Source organism: Coenobita brevimanus, chromosome 51 (assembly GCF_032717465.1).
Source record: "Coenobita brevimanus isolate Jiangsu-jjx chromosome 51, ASM3271746v2, whole genome shotgun sequence".
Classification (NCBI taxonomy): Eukaryota; Metazoa; Arthropoda; class Malacostraca; order Decapoda; family Coenobitidae; genus Coenobita; species Coenobita brevimanus.
The window spans coordinates 25,646,702-25,664,275 of record NC_137004.1 but is presented as its reverse complement, the minus strand read 5'-3'; the positions used below and the strand labels follow the sequence as shown (position 1 = coordinate 25,664,275).

The 17,574-nt window shown below is 42.0% G+C and overlaps 1 non-coding gene across 1 annotated transcript; it reads right to left on the bottom strand.

Annotated features, from left to right (window-relative positions):
- Positions 1 to 15,685: 15,685 nt before the first annotated feature.
- TRNAR-ACG (transfer RNA arginine (anticodon ACG)) lies at positions 15,686 to 15,758 on the bottom strand. The gene has a single exon. It is a non-coding gene; the product is annotated as a tRNA-Arg (tRNA).
- Positions 15,759 to 17,574: the final 1,816 nt, after the last annotated feature.

Below are 17,574 nucleotides of genomic sequence, written 5' to 3'. Positions count from 1 at the left end.
TTAAGAGCTTAGTTAAGGTGTTTTTTCCTAGGCGTAAGTATTTAGCTTCTGTGTGAGTGAGCGAGTGCGTCTCATTTAATTGATTTGAAATGTAATGTTAAATTTATTTTTTGTGATTAATAAATTTAACAGTTCTATTTCTTGAGCTTAATGTAGAGTAAAAATCTTGTTTCATTTCTCCATAATTAAGCTTATTTTCCATATAGCTCCTAGCTTGCATAAACGTTTGCTTTCATAACTGGTACTTAGACCAGTCTTGTTGTATTAACTTAAAATCCGTTGTGCCAGGAGTTAATGCATCAGCAAGAACCTGATGTTATTATTATTAGTATTAGTTATTTATTGTCAGGGGTGATGTAACTTTCTCCAGAGGCTAACAGTACAGTAATTCAGCAATTGTGAGTAATTAGTCTCTGCTGTGTACTGTTGAGAAAGTTTATAAATTCTCGTTCTTAGAGAATCGTGCACAAGCCAGCGTAAAGTAATCGTTGCTTGATGTAGCAAGACAATCATTGTCTCTGCGCTTCAATATTATTGAATATAAATATCAATTTAAATAATATTTAACCATTTATATCAAAATTACAGATCTATTTGAAAAACCCCGTGACAATGTTGATGTGACAAAGTTGCTTGTTCTTTCTACGATCTGGTGTGGCGATGACATAGTTGACATCACTGAGTTTCTTCTCCACGAAATAAGGACCACTAAACTTGGCTTCAAGAGGTTGCCCATGAACCGGTAACAGAATCAAAATCTGATCTCCTGGCTGAAAGTGGCGTAACCTGGACTTCTTATCATACCAAGTCTTCATCTTCTCCTGAGCAGCTCCTAAATTCTCTCTCGCCAGCTGTAAAGCAGTGGACAGCCGTTCTTTGAACTTCATCACATACTCCAGCAGGTTGACGTCATCTTCCTCCGACAGCCAGCAATCCTTGAGTAACTTAAGGGGTCCTCTTACTTCATGGCCAAACAGTAGTTCAAAAGGTGAGAAGCCCAGTGATTCATTTGGAGATTCTCTTGCGGCAAATACAACGAATGGAAGACCTTTGTCCCAGTCTTTCTGATGTTCCAAACAGTATTTCTTGAGCATCGATTTGAGTGTTTGATGATATCTCTCCAACGCTCCTTGGGTCTGGGGATGGTAAGCTGAAGACGTGATCTGGGTGATGCCCAACTCTTTCAGAGACTGCTTGAAAACATTTGACATGAAATTACTTCCTCGGTCTGACTGTACCTCCTTGGGCAGACCAAACTTTGTGAAGAACCCTAGCATTTCCTTAACCACGTTCTTTGCTGAGATATTTCTAAGTGGAATGGCTTCAGGATAACGAGTAGCCATATCAATCAGGGTCAACACATAAGAAAATCCTGAAGAAGTCTTAGGAAGAGGGCCCACAATATCCACCAACACACGGGTGAAAGGCGCCTCAAAAGGAGGAATGGGAACTAGAGGTGCAACCTTTTCGGTCTGATTAAACTTCCCCACAACTTGACAGGTGTGACAAGACTTACAATACCAGGAAACATCCCTGAAGATACCTGGCCAGTAGAAGTGTTTCAAAATGCGTGCCACAGTCTTCCTCACTCCAAGGTGTCCTGCCAAACTGGAATCATGAGCCACTCTAATGATATCCTGCCTACAAACACGAGGGATGACAACTTGATGTACAACCTCCCATTCACAGTCGGCTGATACTGTTGGGGGTCTCCACTTCCTCATAAGTACTCCTGACTTTATACAATAACAAGTAGAAGCACCAGCTGACTCTTCCTCACTGCAAGCAGAGTTAGCTAGACCTTTCAACTCAGGGTCAGCAACCTGCAACTCAACCAACTCTTGACGAGACAAATTATCAACACTACGGGATACTGCCTCATCTGGTGAGTGGTCCAAATTAGCAAGAAAAGTGTCAGCTAGGATAACATCATCATCATTATCCTCTAAATCACCAGTAACTTTAGACTTAGCCCTAGTGACAGCACATGCAGGGAACACATCAGGGACATCACAATCCTGGGACGCAGCCACTGGCTCACTAGACAACTGAGGAGCTGGACACACTTGACTTCCACCAATATCATTTCCAAGTAAGAAAGTTACACCTGACATTGGAAGTGTCTCAACCAACCCAACCATAACGGAACCATTAGCAAAACCAGACTCTAAATTCACTCTGCACAGAGGGACAGAGAAGTAATTATTCCCTACACCTTGTAAGATTACAGTTTCATCAGAGGAATTAACATTAGAGCCTAGAACACTGGTCAGCATAAGGGATTGGCAAGCACCTGTATCACGATATATTTTAACTGATTTCCTGTCATTATTGTCCAGAGGACTGACAAAACCATCAGACAGGAAATTAGCACATGAACTCTTGAGAGTGTCATCCACGTTACTGCTCAAAAGAGGAGCTCCATCATGAGAATTTAAGTTACCCCTCAAAGCAGGTTCAATTAACTCAGTTAAAGAATTCTGGGAACTCTCAAGAGTGGACACTAGACCAATTGACTGAATATTTAAAGACTCCTTTTTGTTCACATCACGCTGTCTCCTGAAACATTTCTCCGTAGTATGACCAAGCTTACTACAATAAGTACATTTACTTTTCTGAAATCTAGAGGTGAAGCTGGTATTTACTTCCTGAGAAACATCATCTTTATTCTCTTTCCTGTTACCTGTACTCTGAGTAGAGGCAACGTACTTACTCTCAGCTTTCCTTTTTTCTTTAGAATATCTCTTGTGAGTGAGAACATATTCATCAGCTAAAACTGCAGCATCAGACAAATTATCTATTCTTCTCTCATCAAGATATAGGCTTATATCTTTATAAATACACCTTTTGAAGTCCTCCAGCAAAATCATCTGCTTAAATTTACCAAAATCAGAGTCCACATTCTTAGAATTTAACCACTGCTCTAACAGATCTTCTTTGATTTTTGCATACTCAACATGGGATTGCTTATCTTGCTTATAAGTTGTCCTAAACTTTACTCTATAGGCTTCAGGAACAAGCTCACAGGCCTTAAGAATCAAGCTCTTAACTACATCATAATTATCAGATTGATCCTGAGGCAAAGATGCATAAGTTACTTGAGCTTTACCGGTGAGAACAGTTTGAAGGAGTACTGGCCAATACTTTTTGGGCCAATTAAAACCTGTAGCTACCCTCTCAAACAACTGAAAATACTTTGTTAAATCAGATTCATTAAAAGGAGGGACAAGTTTAACATTTTTAGCCACATCAAAATCATCAGAGCTAGATGATCCAGTTCCACCTTGTTTCATGCGATACTCATGGTCTGCCTGAATCCTAGCAAGTTCAACTTGTGCCTCAGCCTCCTTAGAACGGGACTCCGCCTCCTTAGCCTGAGCCTCCTGCAGGGCTAGCTGTAACTTAGTTAATTCAATCTGCGTTTGCTCATTTGGAGGAGTTACATTAAACAAGCTTTCATTAATCATGTCAACAATTTGGTCTTTAGAATGATGAGAGCGAACAGCAATTCCCAATTGTTGAGCAACAAGCTTAAGTTCATTCTTTGTTCTGTTTTCTACATCACACACTGTTTGCACATTTGACAAAAAATCTTTGGCTTCATCAAGTGTAGTAATGGTAGACATCATGAATAAATCACAGTCACAAAATATCAAGCAATATCCTTATGATAATATCCTGAATATCCTGATATGAGGTCGCCAAATTTATGTTACGGAACAGAGAAAGATAATGTACACATTAAGTGAGAATACTAAGAGTCACTACTGTCCCGTAAAGTTCCAGGTTCAAAACAAAGAGTTAGATAAAATTACAAGTTAAAGTTTAATGCACAAACTAACAACAAAACATTCAGGACTCATAAGGATAATGTAATGGCAAAAAACAGGTTAAATATATGGTTAACTGCAATAGCCTCTATTAACACGAAATTAGCAAGAGTAAATTGATCTAAGTCAGCCCTGATAAAATGAAAATACACTGGGTAATGCTCAGTTAATGCAAGATAAATTATTTCAGATACAAAATAATATTAATGATGGCTGACAATAAGAACCTTACAATGAATTACAAAAACCCCACTAGGCCTAAGAATTAACCTTATGCTACACAGTACAAGAAAAAATGAAACAACACTTATACTCAAATTACACAGCTGCTAGATGGTTGGAGACTTCCTGAGCACTCACAATAATAACTGTACAGGGGAGGACAGAGATGTGAACAAAATGAGGAGTAGATCTAAGTGGCAATTAATGTAGAGACTGAGCTCATTATATAGGGGCCGGCAGAGCTTGATACAACTTGTAAGAAGGACGCGCAAATGAAGCCATGGGGACAAAGAGTTGACAATCCCGCTCTGAACAACAGAAAGAACGACTTACTCTACTATAACGGTACTGTAGAAGGGGGGAGTGAGGTAGAACACGCTCGTGATCAAACAGGCAGCACACTGTACGTTAGAATTACACAAAGGATGATGAAATCATAGGCTATGTAACAATATATATATATATATATATATATATATATATATATATATATATATATATATATATCACCATAAGCCGTTTGAGTGTCCACTGCAGGACCGGCCTATCCCGACCGAAGTAGGGACGATACAGCCTATGTATCTCTACCAAGTGGCTTAGGCTGTCTGGTAGAGATTGTATGTAGGGTGAGAAGTGCTTGTAAGCGTGATTGTTGTGTTGTAGTGGCTTTGGAAGTGTGTGTAGTCTGTGAACCAAGTGTAATCAGCCCGCGCAAGCCGACTGGGTGCAAGCATACTTTACAGTATGCGACACTGGTTCAACCACAGCACTCTTTGTGTCCGCCAATGCAGTACGTGGCCGGGAGAACGCCTTACAAAGTTTATTACCCTGGCGGGGCGTGAACCCTCGCTCTCCAGTGTACGAAAACGCACACTTTACCACTGTACCACAGAGGCTCCATATATATATATATATATATATATATATATATATATATATATATATATATATATATATATTATGTATATATATATATATATATATATATATATATATATATATATATATATATATATATATATATATATATATATATACTAAAATTATCACCATCTTGAACTACTCAAAGGAGTTTATTAATATTCAACGTAGAAGAGAGTAAAGATAATAGCCTGAAAGAGCTGCATGCTGAATAACTAACTGTTTGTTAAAATGTATATGTAAAAAGGAAAATATATATACTCGTATATCTATGTACCTGCCTGTATAGTTTTCGGTTTACCAATCAACTTATCTAGTTATCAGCAAAAGCTTTCTGTGTTTTTAGGTGTGCATGTGTGAATATGTACTTTTTTTTTGGGGGGGGGGATTTTCTTTACGTATTTTACCTACAAGCTGTTAATTTGTTGCCTCTAACGCTCACTGCCTGATGGTTTGGAGGGTTTGGGGTAGGCTTACTGCTGTTCTATTCTGTTCTTCTACTTCTCTGAATAAAGTCTGATTCTGTTATTAAGATCGAACCACATTGCTGGGATAATGAGGTCTATGTGGTCTGTGTACTTAAGTAATTTAGGTAATTGCAAGAATCTCTCTCTCTCTCTCTCTCTCTCTCTCTCTCTCTCATGGCCACAGTCCGTGTACCTGGCTACATATGGGTCACTGTACAACGACTGACTCACCATCTAAATGCCACACACCTGCACCCATCCCCACAGGTAGAGGGCCTGCTGGTTGGGGAAGAGGGGAGAGGGGAAGAGAGGGAGAGAGAGAAGGGGAGAGGAAATGAGAAAGAGAAGGGGAGAGGAAATGAGAGAGAGCTGGGGAGGAAAGGCGAAGAAGAAAGATATAATGAAGGCGAAGAGGAAGAGGAGAGGGAGAGAAGGTCAGTGGAGAATGGAAAGAGAGAGGAAAGGAATGGAAACACTAAGGTGATGAGGGGAGAGAGAGAGAGAGAGAGAGAGAGAGAGAGAGAGAGAGAGAGAGAGAGAGTCTATGCATCAGAAAAATGACACTGCATCTGGAAAGATAATTAAGTAGAAAAGAAAAACGTGCTGAGGGGACAACCTACGTGAAAAGATGTAAAATGGAAAATCTCTCTCTCTCTCTCTCACACACACACACACACACACACACACACACACAGCTGTGTGTGTTCACTCCGGAATTATATATAGCTAATTGTTCAAGCGCGTGAGGCGAGGGAGAACTCTATTATAAATACCTAGCCAGGTGGTAGAGCATAGCACCAAACTTGTGTAATTTCGAAAGCGTTATTTCGGGTTTACGCACATTATTGGAATTTAACAGGTGTTACATTTTTTTACATATATATATTTGCTCCATATTGCTGAGGAAGGAAAATAGCGCCAATCTGAGCACTGAAACTGGGTTATCACTTTAATTTTTACAGATGTTGTAGACGCAAGCCCATGACTGGAAAGCTTATGGAAAAGTAACAGACCTTACTTAAGTGGTTTTAATCATAATTCGCCACTATACAGTACTGTTGAAAACGGCAAAAAAGGCGTCAAATTGAGCATTATGTAGGGTTATTTCAGAAATTATTTAAAGTACAGCGGACCCCACGCATATCTTTGAAAAGCTACGGTAAAACAACGTTAGCATGTGGGCTGGCTCGAACACGTACCACACTTTCATGTTTGGACGCCTTTAACTTCACAGTGCTTTTCCCCAGTTCCAGCTTTTACAGGATACAGTATCGGTGCATTATCGTTACCCATTTATAGTCAGCTTAATATAACGGGTCTTACAGTTCAAGAGAGCGTAGAGTATAATTTTCCATTCATTCTTTCCCATGAAATTTCCATGTCAGCTTTTCGGTACTGTGTGGTGCTTCTTTTTACATTTCCTGCGGACTTCGGCGTGAGGAATTAGGCTACCTGGTGGGAAAAGCTTTCATACTTTGCTCTCCTTGTCCTTAGCTTTCATAGTCATAACCTACTCTAAAATACACTGCCTCAAAAGGACTAGGACTGTTGTTGTTGGTTTTCCGTTAAACTCCTTTGTAATCCTTTGCCGGTCTGTCTGCTCTGCTACCTTCTTAAACAAACGTTTGGGAACAGAATATGTCTCTCTGTCTGTTCAATGCTGAACCACCTAAAAAAAAAAAATAATAATGAGGCATGTGTAGTCTGTGTGCTTGTACAACTGCGCAGTTCTCTCTCTCTCTCTCTCTCTCTCTCTCTCTCAGCAATCATCCACGGCTCATTTTTCTCTCAGCCAATTTCCACATATTCATTTGGATGCGACGGCAATGAAGTGAAAAGAATGGGCGAGAACGGGAGGGAGGGAAGAGGGAAGGAAAAAGAATAGTGGAAAAATGGGAAAGAAGGAAGGAGGGAAGGCAGGCAGGGAGAGGAGGGGATGAGGTATGGAGGGGAGGAGAGAAAAAGAGAGGAGGGAGGGATGAAGAAGGGAACATAAGGCAGCAGAGAGGGTAGTTAAGGAAGAAGGGATGGGTCGAGGGAAAAAACGCAACAGAGAGAGAGAGAGAGAGAGAGAGGAGATGAGGCGGGGGGGGGGGGGAAGTGATGCACATTTCTCACCGAACAACTAAAAGCTAACAATTACAATTACGAATATGTAAAATGTAAAACGTTACTTCCTGGTGACTCAGTAACGGGACGTAACATGAGGCAGGGAATGTGGTAATTACGGTGGTGTATCTAAGTTCCCTGCTTATAAAATAAATATTAAAAATGCACTTCATAGAAAGTATTGAAGATGCAGGGATGGCACTGCACCACAATCCATGGACACAAGGTCGAGGCTGTAATGATGCATATAATCCCATCCCTAATTATTTGGTTTCTCTCTCTCTCTCTCTCTCTCTCTCTCTCTCTCTCTCTTTAACAGTACCGTTGGTCAACAGTTGTACCATTATCATGACACTATTTCGGGTGCATTAACTTATACTATATAATGGCACGTACGGGGGTAAAAAAAAAAAAAAATGTAGGGATGGGATTTAGCTCCTGTTTTGTTGCCTCCGCCTTGTGTCGATGGTTTTTCGCCCATTGCCATCCGTACATCTTCACATGTTTTATGAAATGCTTGTTTATACCTGTTTTATTGATTTTTTAAAAGCCTCTGTGTTGACAAGCTCCGAAAGGTTTCCAGGTTATCCATCGTATGAGCATCGTTGTAGTGAAATCATTTATGAAGGCTCTGACAAACCCGCTCCCGTATGACAAGTCTGTCTTGAGCTGAATAATATCATATGCAGATAAAAACAAGAGGGGAGCACAGAAAGGACAACACCCACGCCCTGCGATCTGTTTATGACTTAATTTTTGACCTAGCTGTGTGACTTTGACCTTTGACTGACTTCTCAAATTTTAAATACTTTATCATTCCGTGACTAATAATCCCATCACTGAGTTTAGTTTAATCGGATTGAAAGTGTTTAAGCTGACCTTATCCTTTGACCTTGATAGCTGACCTATTGTTCTCAAAATTGAACTAATAAGTATCTGTCCGACCCTAAACAGATCTACAAGGCTTAATCCGACATAGATAAAATTTTTAGTTAAGGGGCTGAAAGTGTGACATTGTCCTGTGACGTTACATTTTCACCGATTGTTCTGAAAATTGGACAATTTCACCCTTTGCTTACCCTTTACCCTTCTACCAAGTTTGGCTTAAGTCGAATCAAAACTAAAAGTTGACCTGTTCCCTACCTGTTACCTTTGACCCTTTTCGGGCAATATCCACAGCACCTGTGACCTAATGAAATAAGAAACTACACTTTGAGAAACAAGGGTGATCGTGTAAGCCATACTAGGGCTACAGGGGTTTAAGAAAGAAGGTAAGAAAAAAAAAAAGACTACGGAGATTTTTTTGTTGTTGTTGTCGATTGTGCTTTAGCGACTTTCGTTGATGTTATCGGTATAGAAAAGCATAAGGATTAAGGTTAGATGCTTATTGAAAATCATTACCACTGTATCAGGGCGCTACGAAGGATTATGGTTTTAAGGTTTATGGGCGCGTTGGCGCCATCCCTACATGGACTGTTTACCGACACTCTGATACATATCCTATATAAATTTTGGAAGGGGGCTCAGGCCCTAAAATAATGGTGTTAAATTTCATGTACCAGAAGATATTAGCAAAGGAACCAGACGAACTGATATGAGAAGTTTCACTGAAATCCATGTGCTCACTTCTCCTCTTTCTGATTTTTTTCCTTTAATATCTGTGAGGGGGCTGACTCCAAGAATCAGTTGTTGGGGGGGGGGGATCGCGTTCCCCAAATATTGCATTATGGATGAGATATCTAGTCATATCTACCCACCTTTCACTATTTCTGAGAATATTCAATTTGGTGAGGTGGGCTGACCCCTCTAAAAATCACGGTTGGAAAATTGTATATAATGGAAAACATCCAGAGTAACAAACCGAACTCGCCTGGGAAATTTCATTTAAACCTATAAAAAACCCTAGGAGTTAAGGTACAGACGCACAGACTAACAGACACACATGCAGACATGCCGAATCTCGCGTGACGGTACAGGGCGAGTTGCCGAAAATGATAACATCCTGCATCGCAGGACTGATATATAAACATTCTGCGGTTGGTACATCACGCAACCTTGCATTTGCACAGTCTCTTCTACCTCTGCCCGGTATGTTGTCTCGGGATTGTGTGGCAACACGTACTTTAAATGTTAGTATATGAAGAACGGAGTAGGAAATATATAATTTTTCTTCCACGATCAGTAAACAATATTACACATGCTGCCTGACCTCTGCTTAATACGAGGAGACAGCATTACAACATTGTTTATTCTTGGAATTTTAGACAGCAGTTAAGTCATTACGCAGGTTATAATCTATTAGTACAGTTTATTTATAACCCTGGTGCCCAAGGATTTGTTATTTTTATTCATGCCATCGAATACACAATTAATTTGTTTTGTTTAAGGGAGACTTTCGTTATGCTGGTGTCAAAGAATATTATATAGTTTCTTCCAAGCTGAGTAAAATTGTCTGGAAGAAAAAGAGTTATATAAAACTGATGTTTTGGGGATGAAGGTGTTAAATCAAAGTAACTCACTACCATTTCCACCCATCCTCACTGTACTGACACAATACACTACACATGGCCAGTCCATCCAGTATAAACCTCAGTGACTCCGCGAACACCCAAACCCCGGGTCCCTTATCCCCAGAAAAATGCTTAGAATATACCAGACAGTCTATGTTTGACCCATCCCCTAAATACGACACACACAGTAGTTAGTTTACATCAAGGTTCCCATTTATGCTGCCGGGTGAACAAGGACAGGGTGGCAAGCAAACTGAGCCCTCTAAGTCTGACCTCCTCCCACACACCCTCCCTTCCCTAACACAGCGTTACCATATAAATGATTTTCTGTCACCTGCTTCGAGCTCACTGTTTCTTTATTTACATGGTTCGGGCTCTAGGACATTTCCCCAGCTCTGTGTGTGTGTGTGTGTGTGTGTGTGTGTGTGTGTGTGTGTGTGTGTGTGTGTGTGTGTGTGTGTGTGTGTGTGTGTGTGTGTGTGTGTGTGTGTGTGTGTGTGTGTGTGTGTGTGTGTGTGTGTGTGTGTGTGTGTGTGTGTTTATTTTTGAACGTACACAAGTCTCCTTGAAATGACAACCTCATCCATGACATAACACCTGCATACCTCACACCCCCTTCCCTCTCCCCGTCAACCCTACACATCAGGCCCCCTTTATCCCCCTCCCCCCCTCACCTCCACCTTACATTCCTCCCCACGCCCCAGTCCCCTCGCCATCTCCATCTAACGCCACCCCTGAAAATGGTGTCTGCCTGAAGCAAAACGGACAGTCACGACGACGTAAAAAACTCCTCCCTACGTACACACACCACCAGCCTCCCTCACCCATACCTCTCACTCGTTTTCCCCTCGCCCTCAGTAACCTCACACTCCAGCACTTCACACTCAATGCCCCCTCCTAGCCCCTTTTACTCACTACCCGCACCAACCCCCCATCCCCGCCCATCCCTTTTACACAGTGTCCCTCCACCAATCCTCATTCCACCCCTCTCAATCCTTACCCCCCCATGCACCCCATTTCCTCACACTCAGTGCCTTCACCAACCCCCATTCCCTTCACTCACTGCCCCTACCCATTTTAATACACTCACTAACCTTGCACTCTTACCCCTCTTCCTTAATTTCCAACCCCCACCCCTCACACTTTACCTTTACCAACCTCCCATCCCCACTCTTCACACTCAGTACCTCACACCAACATTCACCTCCTACCTCTCACACTCAGTACCCTCATCAACCACCCAGTCCCACCCCTCTCACTCAGCATCACCCACTAACCCACACACCCATCCTCCTTACTCAATACCCCCATCAATCCGCAACCCCCTCGTTCAATAACCCATCAACCCCCACCAACTCCCACCCCTACCCGTCTTATTCAATGCCTCCACTAACCTCAACCCCATCCCACTCACCTAACATCCCACAACCTCTCTCGATACCCTTCCCAACATCCCTCCTCCCCTCTCTCTCAGTAACTAATAAATAAGGAAATAAATAAATAGAAAAAAGTTCGACCTCCATTAAAACTTCGACCCCATCACTCCCAAAATTATGCGAAGGCCGAAACTGGATACTGAAAATGGATTGGATGTTCAGATGGAAGTTTCGGCGTGGTTCCTATGACGGTGTGGAAATCCCTGACTGTCAGCAAGTCGGCTCAGGGTAAGTATAATGCATCTCGGCTCCGAATGCGGGTAGGGAGGAAAGATCTGGGATTGGCTTGGGACTGAAATCGCTTAATCTGTTCATGGTATTTTTTCCATGGGACATTTGATAGGCTGAAAAAGTAGATTGTAAATAATTTTCTCCCCAGTTTTCCATTTTTACTCCTTATCGGGCAGCTGATTACATAAAGAAGATATTTCATTTTATCTGTGCTATTTTTTTTTTCTTATAATGAGGAAGATCTCGGCTTAACAGAAGAATAAAACAGTACGTCGATTGAACATTTCTGCTTATTTTAATGAGAAAGAGAGAGAGAGAGAGAGGGGGGGGGTCATGTGGAAGAGATTTAAAGTGAAATGAGGATAGATGAGGAAGGAAATGAGGAAGTAAGACTGAGAATGACAGAGGAAGTAAACGCAAGGAAAGAGAAAGATTAAAGAAACGAAGAGACAGCTGAGAGAGATGAGAAGACGTATAGAGGAAGAAGCAGCTTGAATTAAGTAGGATAAAGAAGACAAACGAAATGATGAAAGTAGAGGGAAGAAAGGGGAAAGAGATACTGAGAAAGACAGAGAAACGAAATCGAAAGGGAGGAGAAAGATTAACACAGACGAAGCGGCAAGATAGAAGAGAAATTGAGAGGCAACCGGGGGTCATGTGAGAGAGGGAAAAAATAGAGGAAATGAGTGCGGCAAAGATAGGAAATGAGGAAGGAAGAGTGAGGAAAGCGTCTCTATTTACATCCGCATCTGTGTGAGTGTCCGGGAGCCAATCAGAGAGGAGGTAAGGTGCTGTGGCTGCCAAGGGGGTGAGGCTTAGTTATAACAACAGCTGGGAATACACTCGTGCCAGTCGTAGTAGTAGTAATAGTAGTAGTAGTAGTCGTAAGAGTGGTAATAGTAGTAGCAGCAGTATTTTTATTATTATTATTATTATTATTTGTGATAGTAGTAGTAGTTGCAATAATGCAAGAGGTCTTGAATACAAAAACTCCGATTTCACACTACAATATTACATCCGTCCTTGTTTACACTCACACACGTTAAAACAATTACACAGTCTCAGACACTTCTTCACACACTCCTTCACACCCATACATTTTCACACAGACGCTCTCAAGATCTCACTTTCACTCAAACACCCATGTTTACAAATACACAAACTAACGCCTTCTCAGTCATTCACACGCGCGCGCGCGCGCACACACACACACACACACACACACACACACACACACACACACACACACACATTCATATACTCACACTCACTCTCTCACCCACACAATTAACAGAATAAATAGTTTACATAATCCTACTTTTAATATTCACATCTTATACTGAATATCTTTTACTGAATATTGTACCTCTTACTATAGTATTTAATTTCCTCCCATCTCTCTATCTGTCTGTCTGTCTATTTATCTATCTACCTGTCTATCTAAACCTATTCATCTCAACAACCAATTAAGCCATTCCCAACAAAAATCCCGCTTCCCAAACCCAAGCCCCATACGGAGAACTTCACCCACACAACATGGCACGTCAATCACACTCCACTGGGTGATTAAACTGGCATGGAGCGGCTGGTGAGTGGCAGGGGGACATTAATGACTCGTGATTGGGGTGGGAGGTGGACATGAATGAACTGTGAATGGAATGGGAGGTTGGTGGGGCGGGAAGGGGAAGGTGGATGAGGAGGATTGAGTGGAAAACCGCAATATGAAAGGACTGGTTGTATGAAGGACGGGGTGGAAGGCCAGTGGGAGGAAAGATGGATGAAATGGGTTGGGATGTGGAGTCGGAATGTGGACTGGGTGGATGATGACGGGGTGGAAAGGACGGGAAATGAAGAGGGAAGAGATTAGGAAAATGAAAGAATGGGTTTGGATGAAGGGCAGAGATGGGTGAAGGTCTGTAGGGTAGGAAGGGATAAAGGCAGATGGAATAGAAACTCAGGGGTAACGTAATAAGGAGCGGAAGGAGATGGGGAAGAAGGCAAAATGGGAAATAAAATAGATGAATGAGGGGTAGGGGAGTAGGAGAGTAGGGGTAGATGAGGAGGGGATGGGCTTAGTAAGGAGAGACAGATGGGGTGGAAGAGGATAGATGAACAGGGTAGTGTGTTGATGTTAATTACGACTATGGTGAAACGAGACGTCCGATAGAAGGAAAGGGAAGGAAGAGAAGGGGATGGAAAGATTGGAAAGAGGGGAGGATAAAGGACAGGGACAGGTATATAATGAAAGGTGTGATGGAAAGATGGTGGAGACGATTGGAAAGAGGGCGCAAGATGGTAAGAAAGGAGAACAAGGGATGGAAGAGGAGGAGAAGATACAGAAAGGGACCGGTTACTGGATTAGAAAGATGAACTAGAAATACGGAGCTGAAGGGACAATGGAGAGGAGGTATGAAGGGAAAGGAAGGGGGGTTAGAACAGAGGATCTTAACTTTATTCGAGGATCCCCTAAAGAGTTTGTCTTTGACTTAACTCCCTTCTGACAAGCATATGGGCTGAACGGTAAACACAGTTTATCAAATGTGACAGAATCAGAATGAAACAAATGAGCAACATTCACTTGTCTATGCAATCATCCATATGCAGCAAGGCGCTGCACAGATTACAGAATATATTCAGTAGTAAGGCAAACATCATCTCATCATTGAAATGGCTTGCATTGCTTCTTCTGATTTTCATTTTAATTTCAACAAAAGCAGCCACAAAAACACCAGCAGCTGCGGTATACGCGTCTATAAACAATACAGTATGAAGTGCACTAGCAAACACCGAGTAATCAGCAGGATGATGCAGACTGCAGACTTTTATAATCTTTTATATAAAAATGAAGACTGCTGTACACACACACACACACACACACACACACACACACACAAAGATCAAACTCAGAATAAGAAAAAGGACAACTAGGAAGGCGACTCTCGTCCACCAAACACTGAAGAAAAGAAATGAGTATGGGAAGAAACATAAGAGAAAGGAAAATTGGGGTAGGGATGAAGTAGTGAGACTGGAATATTTCATGAGGTTTTGGTGTCTAAAAACGCACTCACATACAATAGTCTGTTTATGTCTAGTTATCTATCTCTATATATGTATCCAGATCTCTCGTACGGGGATATCAAAGGCAAAATACCAAAGACATCCTCAGGCAGACTTACTGTAATAAACTGGTTATGAACGATGGCAATCTGACAATGAATCTGGCGTGTTGAATCGGTTTGGATGTGGAGGGCCTAACTTATTTTTATTCAGGTCACAGGAAAATAGTGGGCCATCTGGATTTTTTTTTTTTTCAGTTCAGCATTGAGAGGTGACGGTAACAGTGACATAACGCATAAGGTTTCGTATCAATGGCCATCGACTGTATCAAGGTTCACAGTTGTCCTGCTGGGTGACCAGTGATTTTCTTAGACAGTCTTAATAGTTCGAAAAACATAACCACACTCTTACAGCTACAGGCTATAACTCACATGACAACTCACGTACGCAAAAAGACAATATTAATCCTCTGTAAAGGCAATTAATTCAGAGGGCTCGTGGCGCAACGGATAACGCGTCTGACTACGGATCAGAAGATTTCAAGTTCGAATCCTGGCGAGGTCGACTGGGAATTTTTCCTCTTTCTTGGCAAAGGTATGGGAGGGGACAGAGAGAGAGCAACAAGAAAATATCTAGTACTTATGCAACGTATAAAACAATACTCCACCAGAAGGCGTTTTTCTTTTTGTATTTTCCTGTGCTTGTACAATGTCCACAAAATACTGGCCGCGCATGTTTGGTCAAGCCGAACAGTTATTCGGCCATTTGGTACTTCCTTTCCAACTAACCCTTCTGTCTCCCTCCTTCCTTTGGTGCTCCATTTCTCAATCTTACACACATATAGCAGCAACGATTCTCAATCACACACACACACATTCCTAGCAGTAACGTATAAAACTACACGACCTCGCCAGGATTCGAACCTGGAATCTTCTGATCCGTAGTCAGACGCGTTATCCGTTGCGCCACGAGGCCATTATATACTAGTGAAGTATATAGTTTAAGTGGTTACTCAATATTGTACGTTTTATAAATATATATATATATATATATATATATATATATATATATATATATATATACTTTGTCCCTTCCCCTTCCTTCATTATTTGTCTACCTGTTTTCTCTCTCTCTCTCTCATTCTTAGGCGACAGCCTCCTCCCCTTCTTCCCTGAGTGTCTCTTTTTCACAAGTTTAATCTGTCAGTCTGCGTAACAACATCACTCTCTCTCCGAAGTTAATTTTTAGCTAGTGTATAATTATCAGCTACCATAAGTATCTTGATTTTTCTCCAACCAATCTGCACATAATCTTTAAGAGGAAGATAATTCTGCATCATAAGATAATACAGATGCTATCAGAGGAGATGGGAAGATAGGCGGAAGTTACAGAGGAAGACTGATAGCATTTAGCTTTGGGTATGGAGCAAATGAGAGAGAGAGAGAGAGAGATAGACTGATAGAGAGAGAGAGAGAGAGAGAGAGAGAGAGAGAGAGAGAGAGAGAGAGAGAGAGTGGAGGGAAGGAGAGGCTGTCAGATTGGAGGGAGGGGAGGGGAGGTTGGGAAGAGAGTGGTTATAAGAGTGGAAGAGTGGGAAGGAAGGGGAGGGGGGGGGAAGGACGGATTATAAGAGCAGGGGAAAGGGGAGGGAGGGTATGGAATAATGAGGCAGAAGAGGAGGAAAGAAGAGAGAAGGGAAGAAAGATGGGAAACATAAGGGAGGAATAAATGGAGGAAAATATGGAGAGTGGGGAGGATCGAGGAAAAGTAAGAAAAAAGGTAACGAAAAAGTAAGAATGGGAGGAAGAGATGGAAAGCAGGCGGAGAGAGAAGAAAGAAGGAATGGAAAAGAGAGGCAAGAGGACGGGGTGGAAAGAGAGAGGGGAGGAAAGAGATAGGGGAGGAATGAGGAAGGGAAGGACAGAGGGAGGGAAGGAGGGAGAGGGAACGAGAGTAGTGAAGGAACTGCACAGAACTAGTTTACTGACAAAAATATTACTGCCAGAAGAGTGATGGAGTGGTCTACCGTCACCCCAAACACCGCTACACCCTCAGGAACACCTCCCATGAAGTACTTTAAAATCAGTAATATTAAGGAACATACGGCTCCATATCAATTACAGTAACATGCTTGGTGTAAATATATCCTTGCAATATTAAAGAAAACGGGAGAAAGGAGGGAGGAGAAGCAGAGCACGAGGCGAACCTCTTCAGCCCGGTGACGTATTTTCATTTTTAATCAGCTACTACCAGACGATTTTATTCAATGTCGTGAAGGGGTTAGTGAGGACCATATCAAACCTCCCCTATTCTGAATAAAACTGCCTGGTGATAGCAAGACTTAAAGTATATGTTATCGAGGTGAAGAGGCTAAGCGGCAAAGGGAGGGGAGAGAGGGGAGAAGGGAGCAAGAAAAGTTCTGGGTAGCAACAGTGGGGTGAGGAGGAAGAGGGGACTTGAAGGGGAGAGGGGGGGGCAAACAAGAAGTAAGAAAGGGGCAAGTGACGGATGAGGAGGGAAGGCAGTTTAGGAACGGGAGGGAGGGAAGTAAGAGATAAATAAATGAAGTTCGCGGGGCAGGAAAGAGAGATGGATGAGGAGAGCGGAGAGGAGGAAAGAAGGGGTTAGAAAGCAAGAAGGAGGTAACGAGGGGAGAGCGATTGGGGAAAGAAAGGGTAAGAGGGAGCAAGCAGAAAGTTAGAGAAAGTAAGAGAAAGTTAATGGATGAAAAGGATCGAAGGGAGAGGAAATGGGAAAGGGGGAAGGGGCAAGAAGAGGTTAAGGGAGAGGA